General features: G+C 37.9%; 1 long non-coding RNA gene across 1 annotated transcript; it reads right to left on the bottom strand.

Moving 5' to 3' along the window:
• Positions 1–1,575: 1,575 nt before the first annotated feature.
• LOC120314387 lies at positions 1,576–22,760 on the bottom strand. Its single transcript, XR_005558419.1, has 3 exons — positions 22,639–22,760; positions 9,528–9,627; positions 1,576–1,680 (listed from the first exon to the last, which is right to left on the bottom strand). It is a non-coding gene; the product is annotated as an uncharacterized LOC120314387 (long non-coding RNA).
• Positions 22,761–22,872: the final 112 nt, after the last annotated feature.

The following is a 22,872-nucleotide window of genomic DNA, read 5'->3' on the forward strand; positions in this document are numbered from 1 at the left end:
TTTTATTATTTAATAATTCTGTTATTTAATACTATTCATGAAAGATCACACAAATTCATTTATTTATACTGTCAAATAGTTTGAAAATCCCTGAGTTAATACAATGTGTAAAACCAGCCAATGAGAACAAATATGTTCTGTGCACCAAACTTTTCTTCTAATCAAGTATTGCTTGTTTATATACTAGTTAACCTAAGTCTCCTCAAAGGATTGGTTGATGACTAAAATGAATGTTTGTGCCTTGTGCTCTTTAGAGAAAGGCAGGTTAGGAAAAAGCCAAGAGAATGTCTGAAAATCTGAAATGGAAGAAATTCTAAGAGGATAGGGAAGAGGCCTATGTTGACCATACTAATTTATTTGCCCACAGTCCTTTCATCCAGTGAATCTCAGTAGTATAATTGCCAAAAGTAATGAAAACCAGAGTTATGCAATGGTCAAATCTATTCTCTAGTTATTATTTCTCAGTCAATACTATTCTTGTGGTAAGGAAAAATTGAAGAAGACGGTACTTAGCTCCTGGAAAAAAAAGTAAGGATAGCAATCTAAATAATAATAAAAATAGCAATATTTTGTGCTATTTGAAAGCAGGAATTCCTTCATAAGATTCAGACTTTAGCTATTGATGGTGACTTAACTGAAAAGAACCAAGATGCCCAATGGGAATAAATGGTAAATCCTAACTATATACACATGTATAATATGGCCTTGTATCACCCCATCCACTATGGCTCTTCCTCATTCAAAATATTACATACCCCTGATTTCTATTATTTTCTTGTGTTGAATTTGCTTTGTATATAAAAATATGTTTCAAGCTTGAAACTGCCCCATTTCAAGCTCAAAAAAGGTACAGAATAACCTATTTTCAAGTTGGAACAATTCTTTCAAACTCAAAGCCTTTCACCTTCCCAACATTTTGCACACATTACAAACAGTAAAGTCATCAGGACTAATGTACTGATTCTCATTCCCAATATGTTCTTCTGAAAGTAGTAAGAGGTATTGCAGGAAAACCTGTAAATATAGGATCGTATAACTTGCCAAATTTTGCATTTCCAATTTAATTTGCAGAATACTGCAATCTAAACATGGTAATAGAATAATTAGTTAAGCCAAAGGCCACATATTTGCACGGCCAACAATGTTCTCATCACCAGGAAATGATAAGTGTAGCATTTGCAATGAATTAGCTAAGATTTTATCATAGCAAGCTGCTGTGGGGAGCCAATCTCAGCATGAGTTTCTGAATCAGGGTTACAGCAGTTGTAAGTATAGGTTTTATAGCTTTGGAGTTTGCCCAACAGACCTTCTAGGAGTCATGAATACTTCAAAGCTCATCACTAGATCTTCCTCCTCTTCTATTAGACTGACATTTAACTAACACCTGGAAGACTCTGCCAAGCTGCACTACTGTGTCTACCTTTGTGAAGCCTTCTCAATAAATTATCTTCCTAGTTTAGAAATATGTAATTAATTGTAATCCTAGTAGGTTTTTAATCAGTCTCTCTCTTCCTGCTGCCTCATCAATAACTTCTATCTTTATAGGAGCTCTGAAAAAAAAAATCAAGAATGATTCATACTTGAAAAGGCACAAAGCCAAATACTCAACAGCTTCTTCCGGATCTCTGTGTTGCATTTCAACATGTTCTTTTTTTTTCTTTTTGTTTCCTCTTTCCAAATCTAAAAGTTAAAAATAGTATGAGAAGGGTTAAAATATATGCAGAGTGTAACTTATACTAAGACTTGTCTATTTTCTGTCCAGACATTTATTGCATTCTATCAGAGTTAAAATATATGCAGTGAGAGAATAAAACATGAGGCTGTGCATGGCTTTGATTTCAGATCCAGAAAGATATTTCAAAATGTGGGTCTACAAACACAACACCTGCCCGTCACTACTTAAAGCCACATCTTTTCCTAGGATCACATTATAATGCTATCTTCTCTTGACATCATGTAACAAGAAATTATATTTCTATTTTATGCTATTTTAAGCAGTTGTATAAAGGTGCTCTTTTCATACACTCTGAAATACCTTTCCCAAATAATTTCTAAAGTACAGCAGAGCCCAACTGAAGAATTCTGACCAGGTACAAATTATGTTTTCATTTCTACTAAGTTATACATAAAGCACCAACTGGGAAAGTAGTAACATCATTATTTTCAATCTGAATGGTTACCTAATTTTGCACATTGAAAGCAATATAGGAATTGAAACAGTTTAGCTTTTGAAACTTGGATTTCTCAAATGATATTTGGCACAAAGAAAAAGGAACTGAAATTTATCCATTAGTTGAAATATACAAGAAATAGGAAGAGGTTACTGTTTTGGTATGAATCCTTTTTCTTTCTAAAGCAATTGTTAACAAAAGAAAGTTTCAGTTTTAATATGTCTCAGATCACATAGTGAGCAGAATAGATTTTTATAATTTTCTTAAATTATCTGAAAAACTTTCCAACCTTCCAAAATCTTTCAACACTCTGCCATAAGAGAAATTTTACTATTGCACAATAATTATACTATTGCAAATGTTTCTTCTTCCTTGAAATAGTTTCCATCTTCTAAACCACCAATTCATGATTTTACAAATATTTGATGTAGTTGGAAGTACAGTGGTGTGTGTGTGTGTACAATAATTAATTCTTGAATAAGTTTACTTTTTACTAAGTACAAGTTCTAATAAACATGCTTATAAAGCACCAAAAACCTTTCAGAAAAGTTCTAGATAATTTCCCTGAGAATCTGTGTTTCTTCGCACCTATATTTTCTTTTGCAGGACTAAGATTGTAATACTTCTTTATTGTAATATTTGTTAATGCTAGCATTTGTTAATATATTAACAATTGACTTCTCTGAACTTTCATGAGTTTGAAAGAGTTCAGATGATCATGCAAAGGTGGACATTATAGAGTTATTTCAATTCTTGCAGATAATTAGTGAAGGCTTGAGTATTATGGATCAATCTATGGTATACAGGAATATAATACAATCCACATAAGCCATACAACCATCAGCCTTCATCTTTGGCAAGAGGAACAAATAACATGACAAATTTTGAACATTGAAAGATCAGGTAGTGAAGCAAGAAATTAAATGTACTTGAAACTTGTGTCAAAAAATACCCAAGTGCTACAGTTTCATAAAGCTGCTGGTGGATTCCACTAGTACAGGGGTGTCAAACTCAATTTCATTGAGGGCCGCATCAGCATTGCGGTTGCCCTCGGGCGGCCCGGTGGGTGTGGCCAGGGTGGGTGCAGCCTACTGGGTGGGCATGGACGGAGTGGGTGTGACCTACAGGGTGGGCATGGCCAGCTCTACATCATTCGCATCAAGGGTGCCCATGGGGGCCTGGGCAGGAGTGGGACAGATCTGAGGGTCTCTGGCAGAAGGGGGTGGGACCAGGGCAAGTGCCAAGGCATGGTCCCCTGGAGGAGCCTCACTGTTCCTCTCAGGCATGCGGGGGAGGCTGAATGGTGATGCCAGCCTGGCCCTCGAGCACACGCAGCACCAAGCCCAGCCCCATTTCCCCAAGGGGGCACCCAGCTGCACTTATCTCCTCCTCAAGGCTGCTGCTGCTGTGCTTACTCTCCTTAGCCAGGTTGCTCATGATAGGTACAAGGGCAAAGTCAGAGGGAGACCCATTCCCTCTCCATGGGAGGAGACCCGGCTTTGTATCCAAAGCTTCCTTAGCAATAGGATGAGAGACCCCCAGGATAGGCCAGGAGGAGGGGGCAAGGGGATGGTGAAAGGGCAGCAGGGCAGGACTAAGGCAGGAGTTCCCTCTGACCCTCCCTCTCTTTCTTTCCTTCTTTCTTTCCTTCCTTCCTAAGTACAGAGTGGTGGGAAAATATTTGAGATAATGGAGGGAGAAAAACAGGCAAGAAACGCAGCTGTGGAGATGTCACCCTTCGTGAGGAATGAAATGATATGTGGTGTCTGTTTGTTAGTAGTAAACAACCCTAACAAAGGCTTATGGTCTGTATAGACTGTGAAATAGCGGCCATATAAGAAATCATGAAATTTCTTTATACCAGCCATTATGGCCAAGGCTTCTCTGTCAATCTGAGCGTAATTCCGCTCTCCAGATGACAGAGTCCTTGAATAATAGGCCACAGGGACTTGTGTCCCATCAGCCTTCAGATGGCTAAGTACTGCTCCCACCCCATAAGGAGATGCATCACATGTGATGCAAACAGGCAGTTGCTCATTGAAATGCACTAAAACAGCATTAAAAGTGAGCAAGGCCTTAACCTCGTTGAAGCTCTTGTCATGGACTTTAGTCCACTGCCAAGGAGCCTGCTTGTCTAAGAGCCTATGTAACAGCTCTGCCACTGCAGCTTTTTGTGGGAAAAATGCATGGTAAAAATTTAAGAGCCCCAAGAAGGCTTGTAGCTCACTCTTGGACTTGGGGCTTGGGGCCTGTTGAATAGCTTGTAGTTTAGCTTCAGCAGGGTGAATGCCTTGGGCATCAATCCTGAAACTAAGAAATCAGTGGAAGTGACTCCTATCTTACATTTATCCTGCTATAGCTTAAGGCCTGATTTTCTAAAACGAAACAAGACAGCCCTTAATCTTTCTGCTAAATTTTGAGATGACTTTCCAGCAATGAGGACATCATCTAAATAGGGACAGAACCCAGGAATACCTCGAAGTGTGCTTTCCATGACACTTTGGAATATGCCAGGAGCTACATTGATCCCAAATTGCAGTCTCTTGACCTTGAAGGCCCCCCTGTGAGTTACAATAGTCTGGGCCTCTGCAGCTGCCTCATCAACAGGTAGCTGTTGATAGGCCTGTGCCAGGTCAAGCTTCGCAAAAATGTGCCCCCCCTTGAGGGAGGCCAGGATGTGGCTTACAACAGGGACTGGATAAGCGGGCTGTTGTAATGCCTTATTCAGTGTACACTTGTAGTCTGTACATATACGTATTTCCCCATTAGCCTTTAGAGGCATTACTATGGGAGTTTCCCATGGACTAGAATCCACAGGTTCTAAAATGCCCTGCTGGAGCAATTTGTCCAGTTCAGCATCTATCTTACCTTTGAGGCAAAAGGTACCCTCTGATGGGCATGATGGTTGGGTCTAACCATAGCAAAATGGGAGGCCCCGTGAAGGATCCTAGCTCTGAACTAAACACATCTGCAAACTCCTTGCAAACCTCTGCAAGGCCCAGTGTTTGCAAACTGTGGAGCCCAGTTACCTGGATTCCCAGGGCCTCGAACCAATCGAGTCCAATAAGACTTGTACGATCACCCCCAACAACCACCACATCTAGGGAACCTTCAAAATCCTTATACTGTACCTTAAGGGTGGCCTCCCCCTTAACACACACCATAGAATTTTGAAAGTCAGTGAGTCTTAGACTCGATGGCCTGAGTTTAACTCAAAGGCCACTACTGCAGCAAATCCTTTTAAAGGTATTAATTGAAATAATGGAAAGAGCAGACCCTGGGTCCAACTCCATTAGTAAGGGAACCCCTTGCAACCTTACGTTAAGGGAAAGTTTCTTCTTAAGGGGCTTGTGTGTTCTTGTTCTTAGAATACTTCTGCGCGATGCACAGAAACCCACCCTATTTTGGCTGGGGACCCTGGTACCTTTCTGAAGCAATTCTTCCCGAGGTTGAACCTTCTGGCGACCCAAACAGATGCATGCAATGTGGCCTTGCCTGCCAAACGCCCTGCAGATGGTGGAGCGAAACCTGCAGTCCGCTCGTTTGTGATGTCCTCCACACCCGAAGCATTGAAGAGATGCTGTGGCTTTTACCGGACATCCCTTCTGCCTCCTTTCAGCTGGCTGGTGAAGCCTGTCAACCTCCTCTTCAGGATCCACTTCTGATCCTTCTCAAGCGTCCTCTTGATGGATGGTAACTGTTTCTGGAGGATTTCTAGCAAGGCACAAGGCCTTCACAGCCCCGCCTGCTGCTTCCTCAGCTGCCACCTCTTGCAACGCATCTTGGAAGGAGACATCTTCCTTTGCAAAAATCTTTTGTTGCAAGTCTCTGCTTCTTAAACTGCAAACAAAGCAATCTCGCAGCCTTTCTTCCAGATCCTTGAACTCACAAGGTCTTGCTGCTTGCATTAAGGCTGCAATAAAATCCGCAGCAGATTCACCCAGCCTCTGGTCTCTCTGCTTGAATGCGTGCCTCCAAGCAATGATGGATAACTTCAGCCGGAAGTGTTCCTTCAACATTTTCTTCACGTCAGCATATGCTACTGACTCCAGAGGTGCAGGGGCCACCAGATATTCTGCGATGTAAAAAGCTTCTTGTCCACAGGCAAACAAAAGAGTTGCTGCCTTCAGGCCATCTTCTCTAATCTGATTTACTCTGAAGTAATTCTCCACTCATGCTACGTAAGAATTCCATCTCTCTGGGTGGGAGACATCGAAATCAGTCAAGCGGCCAATCTTCAACATTGTAAAGTTTACGATCTTCACCACTCGCTTCCTCTACAAGCTGCTGTTTGGGGAAAGGGTCCTTTAGCCGAGCTCACCCTCCAGAGATGCTATACTGGCAGGCTGGGACACTGATTCAGACGCCAACTTCCCCTCTTCAGGACTTCCTGGTAAATCCTTAAATCTTTTTCTTCAGCTTGCAAGGATCCCACCTTCCTCACTAGTGTTATGTTCTCCGTTTGCGGGCGAATGATGAAGACTCATGATGACAAACAACAATGCTTTATTCTCCTACTCCAACTCCAAGCAAAGAAGCAAAAGGCATGCAGGTCTTTCATAGGGCTTGAACCCGGACAGAGTGAACCAATAAGAGTTCTTCTTTCTTCGCGCCTTGCGCATGTGCACAAGGCTGGCACCGCTCTGTTTGGTCCCAGGCAGCTTTTAGAATGCCCGGGCCCATTTGCAACAATTCTGGGCCTGCTGAGTTTCCTCATCAGGCCCAGGACACAACAGGGTATGTCTAGTTTAGTGAAGAGAAGGATGAGAGGGGACATGATAGCAGTGTTCCAATATCTCAGGGGCTGCCACAAAGAAGAGGGTGTCAAGCTATTTTCCAAAGCGCCTGAAGGTAGGACAAGAAGCAATGGATGGAAACTAACCAAAGAGAGAAGCAACCTAGAACTTCCTGACAGTTAGAATAATTAATCAGTGGAACAACCTGCCTCCAGAAGCAGTGAATGCTCCAACACTGGAAGTTTTTAAGAAGAGACTGGACAGCCATTTATTCGAAATGGTATAGGGTTTCCTGCCTGAGCAGGGGGTTGGACTCGATGACCTCCAAGGTCCCTTCCATCTTTATTACTACTACTACTACTACTACTACTACTACTACTACTACTACTACTACCTCAGTTAACAGCAGCAAATGTTTATCATTACATACTGAGAATCTCAGAAATCATTTTACAATCTAAATTTTATATACTAAACTTCGGTCACAATTATCTCCATTTGTGTTGCCAGAGCCATCATGCAAATGGGCATGATATTTTCAGATCTAAGCTAGCTAAAAGAGGAAATTGCTTCCAACAATTGGAATAAATATTGCTTAATATTGATAATCCTATCTAAAGGAGTGACAGCAGTTTGGAGGGAGACCAAATGGCATGTAATGTGACAGTGTAGGAATATAGCACATCAGGGTACATGTCACAAATATAACAGTTCAACCATTTCTAATTCGGTTCATATTTTGTTAATTTTCTAGGATGGCATCACAGAGACCATTCGAATCTCTATTTCCTCATTTGACTTTAGAAACTAGTAGTTCCCTCCCAGCTCTGAGGCTAATGTTTCTGACCACAAAACTAGCTTTTCCAACAGCACAGATCCCAAAATGGGCTTCCAGGAAAGGAAAACATTTGATAAAATGTCCCTCCAACACTGCCACTTAACCTTTTATTAAATCTATCCTATGCTTGAACCAAATGTAGATAAGAGTATTATTCTATGCATATAACAACCAAATGAAGAAAGAGAGATGCAAACATTTTTCCTCTTTTTATTCCCTTATGCTAAAAGCTTAGCAGTGTTCGGGGGTTCTTGGAGATTCCAACTTTACAAGAATTCCATTGTAGAAGAACAAAAGCATTGTCTAGTTTGATTTTGGAAAAGTGCTACATGAATTATTTCATGCTTTCAAGACAGGCTTAGAATCATTACCCCAGGTTCCCATAACATGTTTAAAATGTAATGCCTTCTTCTGAGCTTGATTCTTGCTGATTTCAAGCACATCACCATGTCATTTTCTTGGCAAAAGCACAAGATTCACCATCATTTGTTTCTAGAATGTTTACCATTACTTTAATATAGTCCTTCCAGAAAATATGTCTCCTTATTTCCAAAGACATAGAAAATATTTGTGAATTATATTTCCTAATAGCTAGAGGAAATTGCTTTATTGTTTCTAGAAAACCAATATATTCAATATGATTTAAACATTTAAACATTCTGCAGATGGGAAGAAGGAGTAATTTATCCCTGGTAGAAAACCCTAGCACATACTGTAAATTATGTAACCAAAGCTGTGTGTGTGTGTGTGTGTGTGTGTGTGTGTGAATTGCCATACTGATTACCTTATCTCTTCTTATGCAAGGTGATTTAGACTCAACTTCCTATTCTGCTGATAAAACCCATGTATCCAATCCAACATCTCACTTTAATGCTGTTCCTTGAACTGTAAAGGGTTTCTTGGTAATGGATCAGTAGAAAATCCATTTCCAGGCATAGACAATAAGTGTGTTCTCTACTTTCCCATTCAGTAGTTGCTTGCAGAAGTAGATGATGTAGAAGAACATGCTGGTGACTAATCTTTTCATATATTTATAGCTACGGTTTGTTTATTTATGTGTGTCTTCTTTATTATAGCATTAATTTCCTGCTTTCCACTCAAGGCATCATAAGCAGGGGTGGCTTTATTCATGATAGCAATTCATCATGAATAGTTTGGACTGAGAGAACATGACACAAGAACCTAGTTATGTCTTATGCTAGGACTGAGACGTGAAGCTTAATAGTCCCAATCCCAATGCTTTAACCATTATTGTGTTTAATCAATATAGTATAATTGGACCATGTACATATTGACAATGAAAAATCTGATATCCACTATCTGTTATAACTCTTCCTAAAAGTTTGGAGCAATGACCAACAACATAATACTGCATCCATTAGCTCAAGCCACCAAACACTAGTTGCAACACACAATCTGAACAGTTTTATCCTATCTAGCTCTAATGTATTGGCTTAAATTTCTATGCAACAGAAAACTCAGGAATAATCATTCCTATTGCTTAAGATCTCACAGAGATCTTGTTTCTCTCCTTCTTGCTCTCTTCTTATGCATGTATTTTTCTTCTCCTTTCAGAATGATACTTTTTACATTTGCATTGCTGGCATATAAAGCTTATTCTATTTAGCTTTATTTAGAATTGCATATCATCTTGAAATTCTGGCTTACTTATATGTTATACAGATTAAAGATAACTGTGAGTGATGTATCTGTGCTACATGTAGATGTGAAACATTTAACCTATATGCTTTGTTGTATGTTTTTAAAGCATTAAAAGCATACCTGAATTTTACATTTGGAGATTCCCTTTCCATGGATGTGGAGGAGACATCCAACTTTCTCAGGTCTACATGTCTGCATAGAACCCACACGTGCAGTTTATCTGAGAAAATTTGAGGAATTAGAAAATAATTCAATAATTAATTGGTTGCTTTTTTTCTTTGTGGGTCTTCCTGATATTCCCCTCTCCCTCCCCAATATTGTCATATTCCAGTCCTGGAATTGTCATATTCCAGTGGTTGCATAAGTAGGGTTTCATCACCCTCTCAGCTCAGAATTACTTTTCTCTTAGTAATAGTTGTCATTTGCATCAATTGCACAGACTATCCCATGTTGGCACTCATACCAATCAAGTCTTTCAGAGCAAAACCTAAGATAGCACTGGTCTCTTGAACCAAGTTCAAAAAATCTATTCTGAGTTAGTAATAATAATCATTTGACAATCAGAAAATATTTATGCATCCATTTAATATATAAACAAGTATTTATTTTAAATGCTAAAGAATCCCAGTTACATCCTTATGATTTTACAAAGTCCTTCACCAGTAGTCAAGAGTGTGGAATAACAAGAGGACTAGACAATTTAGTTTAACCAAAGAATTCCTTTTTGCCAAGAAATTAATATGGATGTTGAAGTATGGATGCCTATAAGCATACTTTCCTGGGCAAGACTGGTTTCTAAAATTGATCCTGCTGATCACATCTAATTCTTCAGCACATGTTATCAAGCACTCTGTGAGCAAGCACCTCTGAATGGAAGATATTCCAAGTTTTCTCCAAAGCCTATCCCTACAAATGAGATCAAAATTATTTTAAAAGGCTACAGAGACTCCAGATTGTATTGGTCTATAACTAGTGGGTTGTTTTTCTTCCCTTTATATAAAAGAAAATGACAATTTAAAACTGTCATTCTTTTCAGATACTTGCCTAAAACATAGGTAGATAATATTATAAAGATGATGCTCATAATTCTATGTTAAGTTTTAAGAGTTTGGTAGGGCTGAACATTTCGCCATGGACTTTCACTGTTTTTAATTATATTAATAATATAAAATAATATAAAATAAAATATTAAAAGTTCTAACATGACTCAAGATTATTCACGTAGGGTATTATAGGTAGCATACATTTGGAATCTTTTGTAAACATGGAATGGCAATATTTTTGCTGTATTTTGGTTGAAATTCAACATCAATGCTTGGCTGTTTTTATTGTAAGTGCCACTTAAATGCCAGAAGACTGTATAATTTTTTAGCTGGCAGCTGAAACTAGTCTCCGCCAATCCTTCTTCTGAGCATTCATCTTTTTCTTCCTTTCTTAACAAACACTCTTGAAACATAGTCTGTTCACTGCCAGAATTTGGGATCCAGGCTCCTTTCAACAAAATTGGCTCTTTAGAGTAGACTCCATGGGCTGACTTTATATTTTGTTACAAGAATTGTCAGCTATGCAAATGTCTTTCAATGCTTTAGCAATCCTGTTTTCCCTCTCTGGGTAAAGTTGTAGCCAAGAGATGTCATATCCCAAAGCATTTTGTCTGAACTGTCAACAGCAGCCATACTGAATTCTGTAGAAATGTATTTCTATTCCCAGCGTAAGCTTTGCAAAGAGAATTTTCACCTTGGCTCGTATATTCTCCTTCACCCTTTGGCAGCAATTATTCAGACACACTGAACAATTCTGCCATATATATTAGTAGATCTGCCTATAGAGTGAATGCATAGAACTTGGCACAGTTTTCCAAATATCCAGTAGTAACTTTTAATTCTAGGACTTCTAGTTTACAAAGGAGAAAAGCATGATGACTAATTAAACTTTTACTTAGTTTGCACTTAATTCAATTTCCCCAATGTGGTACCTTCCAGAAATGTGGAGAGCAACTAGCTGAAGAAAACATTTGCTATCTTTGTTTCAGCTAAGAAGAATCCAGTGACATAAACTTTTACTACTGTTTGGAAAAGTACCATTTGAATGACAGGCCCAAAATATAGGTAATTTTCCATTTTATTTCAAAGAGCTTCCAAAATAAGCTTTCAAAGTGCAATATGTTCTCAAGCAGCCTATAAGATGAATGAAATCCAATTAAATAAGTGAGGTATTTTATCACTGCACTTTTATGGAGCAAACCTTATTACCTTAAAATGGTTGCATGGTATTCACCCATCCATATTCAATTAAAGAAAGGAAGAGCCAACCAAGCTGCATAGCTATCATCCCTGTCAATGTCAATCCTTGGAATAGCCCCCAAATGTTACCAAGGGCTATTTACTAAACTGCACATTTTTAAATGACAGGAAAATTACTAGGAAGACTGCTGAAAAAGCTGAAGAACTAAACAATACATCTGAATGTATTATGTATAAGATTTCTTGCAGTCGTGTTCACAGAGGTGTAATTGTTGTATACAGAAGCCAGTTAGATGTCTGCTGGATAGTATGACTGAGATTTTTGAAATTCCCATTCATCCCTAATAGGACTCTGTGCACTGGAGTTTAAACAAGCATTTGGAGAAAGTGGCATAAAACTAAATAAGATAAAAACACATTTAAGAGGGATAGTCTCACTTGTGCACAGCTGGACATCTAAGTTATATCATTCACAGCACAGTGAGCCATAGAGTAGTTCCTGCAGAAATGATATGGTTGGGTCTTCTTGCTAGTCTTTTTTTTTTTTTTTTTTTTTTTTGATAGCGGCAGCAGTAGCAGCTCTGAAGAAAGTTCCAAGGTTAAAGTGTCTTTTTGTCAAACAAGCCAATTTGAAATGGGATACGAGATTAATGGAAGGCAAGCTTAGAGGCACACTTTTCAGGAAGAGATGCACAAATCTGCCTTGTCTTCACAAGCTCTATTGAAATAGTACCTAGCATTGACTTTTAGTATGGTGATACTTTCATGGAGCCACTTTAGGCAAAGGTGTGTGACAAGAGTGAGGTCATAATTATATAGTGGCATGTTAGAAAATTATAAAAGCTTTCTTTTAATTGCAGATAATAAACAGGTGCATGATATTATCTAGTCAGTCATGTCTGACTCTTAGTAGTTCTATGGCCAGGTCTCTCCACATATTCCGATTTTGTACTACTTCATTGAGTTTGTCTGTGCTCTGGCTGGTATCATCAGAACCTAGAATAAAGTCCACTCCTACCTGCTTAAACACAATTTACTCTCAAATATAAATAACTTTATTGCAGTCATTAACTAGCACAAACTGTGAAGGCGATCTGGCTGCAACATCTGTCACTCCATTGATCACTCAGGTTGTTTCAGCAGATCTGGCTGGCTAGGTGGGTATCCCCATCCTCCCTCATTGCTCCATGTGCATCCCTCTGGCAGCTGCAAGTGTTGAGTCCTCGAGTCAACGGCGAAAGAAGAGCACACATTCTGTTGATTCTAACAGCTTTTATTCTCAGCAGCTCTCTCCGACACAACTCAGAGGCTCGCAGGCCTCTCTGCCTCCTTTAATAGAATCCCCAGGCAAAAAGGTAACAAACTGGCACGCTTCCGCACCTTGCGCATGCGTGCAGGCTGGCGCCACTCAGTCTGGTCCCGGGCAGCTTGCAACAGCCCAGGACCATTGCAACGTCCCGAGCCTGCTTTTGCAGGCTCAGGACACAACAGCAAGCTTGATGAAATATTATAGGGCCACCATCCCAAATAGAAAGAGTGAACTGATCTTTGATCAAGGGTATACAAGAGCTGTACTCCTCTGTTAAAACTTCCAAATAAACTCAAGGTCCATTTGTAGGATAACGTAGGATATCATCAAATGTATCTTTTATTTATTTTATTTATCTGTATACTACATTTATTATTTTTACAAATAAAGTGGCAATCATATTTAACACACCTTCCTCTTCTTATTTTCCCCACAACAACAACCCTGTGAGGTGGGTTAGGCTGAGAGAGAGTAAGTGCCCAAAGGTCATCCAGCTGGCTTTCATGGCAAAGGCAGGACCTGAACTTATGGTCTCCTGCTTTCTAGTCTTGAGCCTTAACCATTAGAACCAAACTGGCTCTTGCAATTGTCACAATGGTAGTGGTGTTATTGTCGTAATAGTAGTAGTATGATTAAACATATAATTATGACTGTAATGAATGCCAAAAAACCTAAAAAGTATAGCTTCACAGTTTGCTGGTCCCCAATTTGATTTAAACTGACTTCCTATGTTTAGCAGGAACAATAGTCTTACAAATGTTGTATCTAGCATAAAATAGTTGCATTTGTTAAATGCTGTATAAATGAAAGGTGGAAACATAATTAAATATTGCATCAACATAAGAGGAGGGGCAACCCATCAACACACAGGCGTACACTCAGAATAAACATCCTTGTTTTGTGAATCTGGGGCCATAATTTTTCTAAAAAGTAAATATAGCTTTGAAATCACAAAGACAGATTTAGGTTAAATGTTAACATCAAATTCAGCAGAAAAGTACGCTGCCTGGAGAGCATATATAACTTTCTATAGCTTTGTTGCGTAGCCATCTATCAAAAATATTAGAGAAAAGCACATTCTATAATTAGGTGGGTTGAGCACTGAGGGAGGGAACAGTGACAGATCTAGCTTTCTACCTCTGTTGAAGCTCAGAGAAATATGAACTACGTGGTCTCTTTTGGCACTTCTGAACTAACTTGTTACTTCAAATGTTTCGGCAGATGCTATTATCTTAAAGTATGTAAGGTTTAACTCTTATCCCTGCTGACATTATACAGGGAAGGAAAAGGGGTGCCATCTGGTCAGTCACCAAAACAACAAATACCTTACATTCATGGATTAATGTTGATGTGGAGATCAATCAAAATCCACATACTATGTTCCCACATCCATATTCCAGCAGAGCTATTGCCAGAAGAGTTGTGAATGTGGTTCTTAATTTAGTTCAGTACATAATAATAACAAGAACATATTTGCTCTGTCAGCTAGGTACTTAGAGGACAAACAAGTGAAGAGTGCATAATACATTCTTGGAATAGGACTAATGGAATGGCATAATATCAAGGACATGCTAGTAGTATCTGCCACAAAGAAGAGGGAGTCAATTTATTTTCCAAAGCACCAGAAGGCAAGACAAGAAACAATGGGTGGAAACTAATCATGGAGAAAACCAGGCTGGGATAAGGAAAAACTTCCTAACAGTGAGGACAATTAACCAGTGAAATAGCTTGCCTTCAGAAATCATGGGCACTCCATCACTGGAAGTCTTTAAGAAAAGACTGGACAGCTACCTATCTGAAATGATTTCTCCTGCTTGAGCTGGGGCTTGGACTAGAAGACCTCCAAGGTCCCTTCCAGTTCTATTCTGATTGATGATTGATTGATAGATTGATTGATTGATGCAAATATCAGAGATATGATATGAATTTAGATTAAAATTTGATTTTGATTCTTTCAAACATATAAACCAATCCTGGACATTTTCTGGCCCATGGGCCACATCTGGCTCACAGATGGTTCCAGTTCTTACTGGGGGTGGGGCAGTGTTGGGTGTATGGGTGGGGCAACAGTATTGGGGGCAGCAGCGGCAGCCCTCCCCAACAGTCCCAATTTTTCATGTGGTTCCTTAGGAAAATTAATTGCACACTCTTGCTATAAACATTCTTTCATTGAATTCTCCTCCATTTTCTGAATTTTGTATCAAGATTTCAACATTTACACCTCAACAATATTTCCAGAATTTTATTGTCATATTTTTAATTTAAAGGGTAAAAGGGGAAAGAATATGCAGGGAACATTAATTCTTGCTGAGAGATTTGCTAATAAATATAGAAAGTTGCTTGTTAAATACTTTTTACAATTTTGCATCCAATTCCATAAAGGTAGCAAGGAAACAGAGCAAAGAACAAATATCTCTTACAAATTTGAGTGAATAGATACAACAGAAGGAAACATAATTCAAATGTGTTTATTTTTTTAGCTGAATGTTTATCTGCAAAAGCACTAGATTCCTTTCCAAATTTCTTATCTGTAAATTGAGCATTGTCTTATATTTACTGAGAATATACTAAAGGAAGCAGAAGAGATTTTTTTCAAGTTCATTCAAGTTCATCATTCATTCACACAAATGTTGTATGTGAAATTCTGTAATTTTTCCCCTAAAAATATGTAACTATGAAATAAATTAATTTAAACCAATAAACTTGGGAAAAGAGGAATATTATCCCTTTTTCCATGACATTTGTGTCATCTAAATCAGGGCTTTTCAACCAGTGGTACGGGTACCACCTGTGGTACATTGGCACCTGGCAGGTGGTATGCGACCATCCTAGAAAAGTGGTAGCGGGGGAGAGGAATGAGCTGAACCGGTGGCAGTACCACACAAGCCTGAGCGAGAGATGGCTGGAGCTACAGGGCTGTCAGGGCTCAGCAGAAGTGCCAGGATCAGTGCCGCTTTCCAGCTGATCGGCGCTTCTTCGGGGCTGCCAGGGCTCAGTGGAAGTGCCAGGATCAGCACCAGGCTCCAGCTGGAGTTCGGTGCTGATCCTGGTGCTTCAGCTGAGCCCTGAAGAAGCATCAATCAGCTGGAAAGCACCAATCAGCTGGAACGCTGTAGCATCTCCAAGGTCTTGTGATTTACATTAAGTTGTTTGCAACTGATTCATATTTATGACGGTCACAGTGTCCCAGGGTCATGTGAAATGACCAAAACCTGCTGCAACCACCCAGCAGACGGGGGGAATAAAAACCAAACACCCCACCCCACCCCTGCTGCCAATCCTCAACAGAAATGCTCACAACAATGAAAACCTTGGACAGGAAGAAGAGCTCTGCTGAGTGGGCAGGCAGGCATCTTGCTCGGCTGTGGCATGGGGGCACTTTTTCAGTACCATTGTAACTTCAAACAGTCACTAAGCGAACTGTTGTAAGTCGAGGACTACCTGTACTTTATCACTTTTTTCTTTTCTTTCTTTCTTTTTTTTTTTTTTGGTCATCAAGTTTTTGACACCTTGCTAGGTGACTGGTGGTACTCGGATGTTGCCATATCCTAAAAGTGGTACAATGGGTGAAAAGGTTGAAAAGCCCTGATCTAAATCTTATTTTTCTACACTAGTAGTCAAAGTAGCATCTATATCTTCTTTCAAATGTTGTGAAGGACATAGATTCCTCAACAATATTAGGAAACATAACAATATCAGGAAACATTTTGTATCTGCATTAATTTTTTCATGAGGCACTAAAGGCAAAAGACAGCTCATGGCTGTCTTTCATAAAAAGTTTTGTACCAGAAGAATCCAAATTTTGCATTGACTGTACTAATTGGGTCTCATTTACTCTCATTAGGTCAATCAGGTATTCATGAAACCAACAGATTTAAAATTAATCTCAGAATACTGCTGAATAAAATTCATTTTATTTAATAGCAATTCTATGATCTTTAAAAAATAAGATGATCTCTGTTTAGGTTGAATCATTGTATCCTTCTGAACAAGCTCAAAAAAATAAGATTGAGAGGCATGGGGTTGATTGGTTCTCCTCATTCCTTTAGGAACAGTTCCAGTCAGAACCTTCCTTTGTGTGATACTACAGAGATTCACATTCTTTCTTCTCCTAATTCATATGTACCTGAAGTTGTTAAGGGAGGTCATCCAGTTACAGAGGTTAAATATCATCAGTGTGCTGATGTTATCCACCTGTATGTTTCAGACCCTGACTAATGTCAATGTTCTGCCTCAAGGTCTCAAGGCTAGGGGAGTTTGGATGGGGAGGAACAGACCAAGGTTCAATCATAGCAAAACTAAGAGCTATGGTTTGGGAGCCAACAGATCTTAACTGATGTGTGCATGTAGTGTGTATATTCAGCAGAATGCCCAGTCAAACATTTCTTGGGCTGTAGAATTTCAGGTTGTATTCCAGGTATTTCAATAGTCCTACCCTGATAAGATCCAGGCATTTAGAAAACTGTCCATCAGAAAGAAAGAAAAAAGTATTAACCTTCTTAGTGATGTGTTCATTTCTATATAAATTGAGAGCATGAAATCTCCATTTGCTCTATCATTAGCAGGAACAACAAAAAATATCACTTCTCAACTCAGGCAAACAAGCTAATAGTAAACAACAACCCAATCAAGGAACCACCAAGAAGACTTCCACCGACACTAATGGGGTGAGCCTCTGGTATATAAAATGAGAACAAACCCTACCCCTACTAGCACTGAGGATGTTACCTTTGGTAATGAAACTATCTGTAAGAAAACAATCAAGCTCAGAGAATCCCAAGGACCCCAGAATATATAGTTCCTTTGTGCTATATGCGTATAATATGTCCCTCAATTCTCAAATGTATAGGTTATTTGGACTGCAAGAAAAACCAAGTGTTAGTTATCAGCCATGTCCTTTTCTTTTGCAAAATCTAATATTGTAAGACTCTTCCCCTCATTCTTAACAATTCAACCTGAACATTATTAGAGACTGTATTTAAAATAGTCTTCTTATCATATCTAGGAATCCTTAGTAAAACTGTGCTTTCTTTGTTACTTCTTAAATCAAAGTTCAGGAGGCTATCTGCATAAAAAAATAAATTCTATGTTGTTAATGAATTGTCTTTTGTGTGAGCCCAGCACTTTGCTACTTCTGCTCTTATAAAAACCATTAGTATCCAAGGGTAGCAGCTATAGGAGATCCCACAATACTTTGTTTGAAATAACCAAAGGTCTAGATGATTTTTTACCACTTTACAATTCAAGTCAGCCAAAGATTAGATCTTTACATATTCATAAAGAAACTATTCCCACCCTCCTTTCTATCAGCAAAAAATCAGGATTGCTTACAAGACTTAACTCCCAGAAAATTCCATACCCAGGAAGAGGTAGAATTTCAACAGCTGACATCAAGAAGTAAACTCATTTCTAGGTAGGTGGTCTCTCCAAGCACAACCTTTTGTGGATTCCTAACAATGGACTGTTTTCTTTTTCTAACCCTGTGAAAAGTGGCAAGCTGATAATCTGTCCCTCAATGAAGCCTTTGTAAAATTATGTCATGACTGAGCATAGAAACCAAATGTTGCATCGATATATTTAGGTGATATGAGCATTAGTGCAGTAATACTAATTATAGTAACTGTGTACTAGTTCTGCTTCTGTACAATGACAGATTTGTCACCAGAATTCCAGCAGCTCTTGTTCTATACTGTAAGGTTGTTTATATAATATCTCATACTGCCTTTCACTGCAGCTTTTATGACACAGTACATAGAAAACAAAAATATATGTACAGAGGTTGGTCATTTCTGACCTGAAAAAAATATGTTAATGTGCTCTCCATATTGTTCAATACGGAGAGGGGAGAGGGTATCTATCCCTAGATGCAGGATTTTTTATATATATATTTTAAGTTCATTGTTATCTTAGATTTTAGATCACATCCATGAGTTTTCTCCAGTTTGCCACACAAAGATTAGCAGTATTTAAAACCCCAAACACAATTGCAATGAGCTAATCTCAAGTGAATTTATAAAAAATAATAAAGGCAGAATAAATAAATAAATTGCACATTCACCAGTCTTGCACTAACTGAATTCTGGATCACGTTAAATGCAATGAGGTATCAGTTTACAATTCACAGTATATCAAATATTGCATTATGGGGTTGTTGTGGGGCAGGAGGAGGAAAGTGTGTTGGATATGTTTGCTGCCTTAAGTTATTTGTAAAAATAATAAAATTGGGATAACAAATAAATAAATAAATAAATAAAATTAAGATTGTTCTTGAAGTATGACAGAGATGGAACAAATCAAAAATCATAAGGCAGATACAAAATTTCAAATAAATAATCATAGTACAGAACTGTGGGGAGAAATCAATAAACTTTACTCCAGTATATAATTTAGGATAAATTTGGTATAAAATGTTTTACTGATGGTATATAATTTTGTTAATAATTACCAAGGAAGCCAAATCATATAAATAAATGTTACAAACATCATACAAAGAAGGAAAATGTTATTATACGTGGTGGTTATGTAAAAGAAAACCTCAGAACTACTAAAATAAATATATCAAAAATATTCAAAAAATCCTAAAAATGAATTTAAAACTGAAACTTCAAATATTTTATTGGGTATCCTCCCAGAAAACATAAATGAAAAATATCACAATTTATTAAGACATACTGTATACTTACAGAATAAAGAATAAATTTGACACACTATCGAAAAAAAGGAACTTTGCTGACCTTATGAGATTTGGAGATCAGCATTAGAAAATAGGTATCAATTACAAAATTGACTGTGCGTATCTATTAAACAAATCTAACCAAATTTAAATAAAATGGCCTTCTTATATATTATACATAATACATTTGAAATATGGTTTCTAGAAAATAAATCATCAGACTAATGAAAACTAATAGACAAAGGAGCTTAAATAAATACTAGCAATGATATTCAGGTTCTATGTAAAATATAAATATGTAGGTTATGGCTGGAGGGTGAGGAAACAAACAGAAAAGAGAAGGAAGGAAGGAAGGAAGGAAGGAAGGAAGGAAGGAAGGAAGGAAGGAAGGAAGGAAGGAAGGAAGGAAGGAAGGAAGGTTGGTTCTTGGTTCACATTTTGCAGACTGAATCAAAAGCCTATTATATCTATTTGACTGGAGTAAAACAAAGGATATACATCAGCATGTTATGGATTGCATGACAGTTTGCCTGCCACAAATAAAACAAAACAAAATGTGCAGGTTATCCAAAAACCCATGCTAATAACATAGGATGCTAAATATGTCACAAATCCCTTGGGATCCTGAAGAAGTTTCCACGGGCCTTTGAAAAAGTTTGTGGCAGCAAAGGAAAACATTAGAGAATGATGTTTGTTCTTACTAGATATTTGTAAAAAAATATAAACAGTTTGCACTAAACATGCTATGAATTGATATCATTACACAATTTTCACTGTTTAGAAAAGAGAAGAAAGTAATTATAATGGTGCCAAGATTGTATGTGTTCTCGCATGTAATGAATCAGACTTTAAAAGCTATGTTCACTGTGCACAGGTTAAAGAGATAAGAATTTAATTCATTTTGACACACTGGGAGTTAATAGAATGCAAATGTGTTTAATTCCAATTTAATCAGACTATTTCAGTCATTTATTTATTATGCTTCCAAAGTTTTTTTTATGTGTCCCTAACATTCTTTACTATGTGGCTTTTTTTATGTAGCTTCAAAAAAACTGCCATATGACTGCAGTGCAGACCTTGGCATTTCACAGTTGCCAGGCCACATCTGGCACTTTGGTTATTCCTGTCTGGCATTGTAAGGTCAATCATAGATTAAATAGCGCTTTGCTGCCAGAAGTACCAATAAGAGAGAAGTTAACTGCCTTGGCAAGCCCAGTCAGTAGGTCCCTCTTGCACTTGGAAGGCGGGTGGACCTGCCCTTCCACATGCCACCAGAGGTGCAATACACTAGTCTCTCCGAAGGCCAAGGGAGATCCAGTAGATCGGTCCCTCCTACACCATGCAAGCAATAGAACTACATCACTTTTATTTTGAAGGTGACCACTATTCTTTTTCAATGTATGCATGTGCGTATAAATTCTCTACTCTGATTATTTGGTCCTCCACAACAGTCCCAGTTTCATATGTGGCGCTTTGGAAAAATTAATTGCCCACCCTGTTGCAGTGCACATGTGATTTCTACTATGAAAGGATGAGAGATTTTAGTAGGGGCAGAGAATATAAAATTCTTTAGCTGTTTTATTAACCTGAAATAATGATCACTCTGAATTTAAGACAATAAGGAAGAACAAATAAGGAAAAATATATAAACAATATACAATGTCTAGCTTTCTAATTTTGTCATCCTAAAAATCCTCCCTAGAAATTTGAGCACATGACACATTTTTTTATTTATACATATATGCAACACTCCCAAAAGGCAGGGTCATAAGAGTAAATATTTTTCAAAACATATTTAATTAAATATTTAAAAGTTTTAATTAAAAACTTTTTATTAAATTGATAATGACTGATCAAAATATGGGGAGATTATATATAAAGATACACCATGCTGTGCCCACCATGCTCTGAACACTTTTAAGAAGAGATTGGACAACCATTTGTCTGAAATGGTATAGGACTTCCTGCTTGAGCAGGGAGTTGGACTAGAAGACCTCCAAGGTCCCTTCCAACTCTGTTCTCTTTTTCTATTAAATGCATCTGAAATCAGTTTACAATAAAACATTTAAATACAATAATAAAAATACACAAAATTATTGTGCAAATGTTAGGGGAAGAAAAACAAAAATAAAACAGAATGGTTCATAGGTTTTCAAATAATTCTTAAAAACTATAAGAGTCAACTTCTGGGGGAGAAATGGTGAACTAAAAATGGTTCTGCGAAAGCAAACCAACAACCATGGCAAGGACCAAGAAATTAGTGGGTAGACCAGTTTTTTGAAATGTCTTCTGAGATCATCTGGATATGCTCCAGACAACTACCTCACGTGAGATCACAGGATAATGGTTTTCCATTGGTTTGAGCACCAGGAGACAGATCAGCCATCTTGCTGGCAACCATGCAGAACCTTTTAAAGGACAGCAAGTTCACTAACCTTACTTTCTAAACATTTTTGGAAATTGCTCATTAACTATTTCTAAGCTATTAAAGACTTTCAGAACAAGTTTAACATTCTTCATTGGGTGAGTTTTTCACTCTAAATAAACTGTTCTATGGATAGACTATGTCCAAAAGATGTCATTGGAGAAATGACAGGTGTAGAACAAATATTACAGTATGTGACAAGATAAAGATAGTGTCAAAAGTAGATTTAAACTGATAGGCCAAGATAATGACTTGGAAGAGGATGTTTCACTGGCTCAGCAACAGAAATTAAAATTCTAAAGAGAAATACAAATGATAAACCAAGAGAGCAAACTGGACAATTTTTTCCTATTGGATTTACAACAAGAAGCTTGTCAAAGCCTTGAAAAAAACCTCTGCAGTGGGACAAAGAAGAAATGAAGAGAAATCAGATTCTATAGCAATATTTGAATCTATCTCATTCAATTTCTGTCAGAGTTCGTGAGATATTTCCTATGAATGTTTCTTTAATGGTGTTAATCAAAAGTATTTTGTCTTTAAAACATCTAGTACATCAAATCTAAACATGAAACTGTACAAACCTCTCTTCAGATGTCCCCCTTCAGGCCCCCTAAATCTTCAAATACAATAAAAGGGAACCAGGTTCAGAGAAAAATAAATATCACAGCAGGAAGACAAGTGTAAGAGCTTCAGGACAAATTCTTATGGGAAGACAGCCAATAAGAATGAGATCTTGAAGTCAAGCTCGCCTATGCAGTAAGATTCATCATACATGTTTTAATTAATCATTGAACATTAGGTATTTGCAAAATTTT

Source organism: Crotalus tigris, unplaced genomic scaffold, assembly GCF_016545835.1.
Source record: "Crotalus tigris isolate CLP2741 ecotype Arizona unplaced genomic scaffold, ASM1654583v1 scf7180000018923.2277400, whole genome shotgun sequence".
NCBI classification, from domain to species: Eukaryota; Metazoa; Chordata; class Lepidosauria; order Squamata; family Viperidae; genus Crotalus; species Crotalus tigris.